Here is a 3765-nt window from a genome sequence, read left to right as displayed (position 1 = left end):
GGAACAAAGCCATGCAGACAGACTTACCGCGGGGTACTGAGTTAAAGATGAACGTAAAAATTAGGCAAAGTCTAATTTGCTGTTGCCTGTCACGTGTTCCAGAATCACATGCTTTCTTCTATGATGAAGTGAAGTGAAGTGAAAGTCACTCAGTCATGCCTGACTCTTTGCAACCCTAATTCTCCAGGCCAGAATACTGGAGTGGGTAGCCATTCCCTTCTCCAGGGGATCCTCCCAACCCAGGGATGGAACCCACGTCTCTTGCACTGCAGGTGGATTCTTTACCAACTGAGCTGTGAGGGAAGCCCAGAATACTGGGGTGGGGAGTCTATCCCTTCTCCAGCAGATCTTCCCGACCCAGGAATCAAACCAGGGTCTCCTGCATTGCAGGCGGATTCTTTACCAGCTGAGCCACCAGGGAAGCCCCTCTTATATGGTAAGAAGCGTCAAATATTGGCAGAGATCAAGTAAGACGAAGCCCACTGGACTTAGGTATCGGGAACAATCACAGGTTCTGGTGACTATTGGGCTCTTATTTTTGGATGTAAATGTTTCATTTTATGGGACATGATTCAGGCCACCATGTTCAAATATATGTATGAAAAGACAGAAGTCAGCGTGGTAACCGGCCGAAGATGTTCGTGTTTTAAGAGAACGTAGCTGGGGCAATGCTGAGATCATGGTTCCCTTTCTCCAGTGAAGGACTGGGCAGTTTGGATCAGCCCGCCTCCTGAGCACACCCGGGAAAATGAGGCAGAATCTTAACGCACAGCTGTCCAAGGCAGCAGAGTGACCCAAGGCACTGCAAGTCACAGAAGCACAGCCAGGCAGAGGGTGGGGTTCTGCAGGGATGCGCTCGGCCCTGCTGCACGGCTGCCAGAGGGCTCTGGGAGGAACCGCTGAGGCTGAGAGCTGTGCGAAGCTTTCTTGGCTCGTGCGGCTGGGAGGAGAGGAAGTGGAATTCTGAGCCTGCCCAGGGTGAGCGCTGCAACCAGAAGCAAACACGGGGGATAATGACCCCACCATCCTCGTTTCAAACTGCCTCTCGCTTTTCAACGTGATGTCCAGCATTCCATCAAAAATAACCAAGTGCGCCAGGAGAGAGGACGGTGTCTTAAAATAGACTCATGGGAATCCAGACAAGAGGACCATCACACACAGACGTGAAAACAGTAATGGGAACCACAGAGCTTTCAAGGAGACTGATTCAGGTACCAGTAGACTTATTTCTGGACGTAATTATTCCTTGTTTCATGAGATAAGACTCAAACTACCATGTTTAAATACTGTAAGATTGTAAATCAGCTACAGTTCCAAAAATACATGTTAGAAATCTAAAAACACACTGCTGTAACAAACCTAACTTCAAATTAAATATAGAGCATATTAAAAAGCACTATCAGTGCACCGCTTAATATAAGGAGCCTGAAATACGAGGAAACAGAAATGTTGAAAGGAGAAAGATAGAAAAAGATACATCACAGAAACACCAACAAAAGCTAAGCACAGCTATATTAACAGGAGACAAAGTAGATTCTAAGGCAAAAATAATTATGAACGATAAAGAGGATTTTCATCGTGATAACAGAGTCAGTATTCCAGAAAGATAAAACAATCCTAAAATTGTATGCACCTAATAACATGGCCTAATCACATCACCCAGAGCCAGACATTCTAGAGAGCGAAGTCACATGGGCCTCAGGAAGCCCTGCTGCTAATAAAGCTAGCGGATGCGATGGAATTCCAGCAGAACTACTCAAAACCCTAAAGCATGATGCCATCAAGGTGTTGCATTCAATGTGTCAGCAAATCTGCAAGACCCCGCAGTGGCCACAGGACTGGGAAAGACCAGCCCTCACCCCAGTTCCCAAGGAGGGCAGTACCAAACATCGGAGACTTACACTCATCTCCCACGCTAGTGAGGTCATGCTTAAAATCCTGCATGCTAGGCTTCAGCCTTACGTGAACCAAGAACTTCCAAGCTGGGTTTAGAAAAGGAAGAGGAACCAGAGCGCAAATTGCCAACATTCACTGGATTATTGAGAAAGCTAGGGAGTTCCAGAAAAACATCTACCTCTGTTTCATCGACTGCACTAAAGCCTTTGACTGTGTGGATCACAACAAAATGGAAAGCTCTTAAAGGGATGGGAATACCAGACCATCTTACCCGCCTCCTGAGAAGCAACAGTTAGAACCCTGTAAGGAACAACTGACTGGTTCAAGATTGAGAAAGGAGCACCACAGGCCCATCTGCTGTCACCCTGTTTGTTTAACCTCCACACTGAGCACGTCATGAGAAATGCCGGGCTGGGTGAGTAACAAGCTGGAATCAAGATAGGCGGGAGAAACATCAACAACCTCAGACATGCTGACGATACCATGCTAATGGCAGAAAGTGAAGAGGAACTGAAGAGCCTCTTGATGAGGGTGAAGGAGGAGAGTGAAAGAGCCGGCTTAAGACTAAATATTAAAAAAATTAAGATCATGGCATCCGGCCCCATTACTTCACAGCAAACAGAAGGGGAAAGGAGGAAGCAGTGGCAGATTTCCTCTTCTTGTCTCTAAACTCACTATGGACGGTGACTGCAGCCATGAAATCAGCCGACGATCGCTTCTTGGCAGGAAAGCGATGTCAAACCTGGGCTGTGTGTTGGAAAGCAGAGACGTTACTCTGCCGACACAGGTGCGTCTAGTCAAGGCTACAGTCTTCTAGCGTCACATACAGTTGTGAGAGCTGGACCATGAAGAAGGCAAAATGCCAAAGAATTGATGCCTTCGAACCATGGTGCTGGAGAAGACTCCTGAGAGTCCCTTGGACAGCAAGGAGATCAAACCAGTCAATCTTAAGGGAAATCAACCCTGAATACTGGTTGGAAGGACTGATGCTGAAGCTGAGACTCCAGTATCTTGGCCATCTGACGCAAACAGCTGGTTCACTGGAAAAGTCCCTGATGCTGGGAAAGATTGAGGGCAGAAGGAGAAGAGGGCATCAGAGGATGAGATGGCTGGATGGCATCGCCGAGGCAATGGAAGTAAACTTGGGCAAACTTCGGGAGATGGTGAGGGACAGGGAGCCTGGCGGGCTGCAGTCCATGAGGTCACAAAGAGTCGGACACAACTGGGCAACTGAACAGTGACAACCAGAACGACAACGGAGCCTCCAGATTGACAAAGCAAGAGTGGGCAGGTCTAGAGGGGCTGAGAGATGAGCCACAGTCAAGGCTGGAGATAACTCACCTCTCTCAGCAACTGAGTAAACTCCCTAAATCAATAAGGACAGAAAAAATGTGAATGCGCCATGAACACACGCCACCTACTTGACAGACACAGAACGCTACAGAACGCGACTGCAGTGAACATATTTTTTTTTCAAGTATACGTAGAACATCGACAAAAATCACCAAATGCGGGGCTCACAAGCAAGTCTCAGTACATCTCAAAGGTCCGAAATCACACGGCGAACATTGCCTGTCCTGCAGTTACGCTGGAAACAATAACAAAACGGCTGAAAACGCCACCCGTTTGCTAACTGAGAGAGCTGCTTACCAATGCCCGATGGGCCAGAGAAATCTTGACGGAAAACAGAAAATGCGTTTAGCTGATTATAAAGACACGCAGCTAACAATGTACTTTACTTTTCAGTCTTAACTGAGAGTCAATGGAAGAAGGCAGTTTTTCACCTTTTTATATTTCGTTTCCCTTCTTTTCGCAGAAGCCCGAGTCAACTCATTAAACTTGCCCGGCCATTCTCTCTCGCTGTCCTCG

Source organism: Bubalus kerabau, chromosome 1 (assembly GCF_029407905.1).
Source record: "Bubalus kerabau isolate K-KA32 ecotype Philippines breed swamp buffalo chromosome 1, PCC_UOA_SB_1v2, whole genome shotgun sequence".
Classification (NCBI taxonomy): Eukaryota; Metazoa; Chordata; class Mammalia; order Artiodactyla; family Bovidae; genus Bubalus; species Bubalus kerabau.
The sequence above is the reverse complement of the archived record's forward strand: the minus strand, read 5'-3'. Positions refer to the sequence as shown.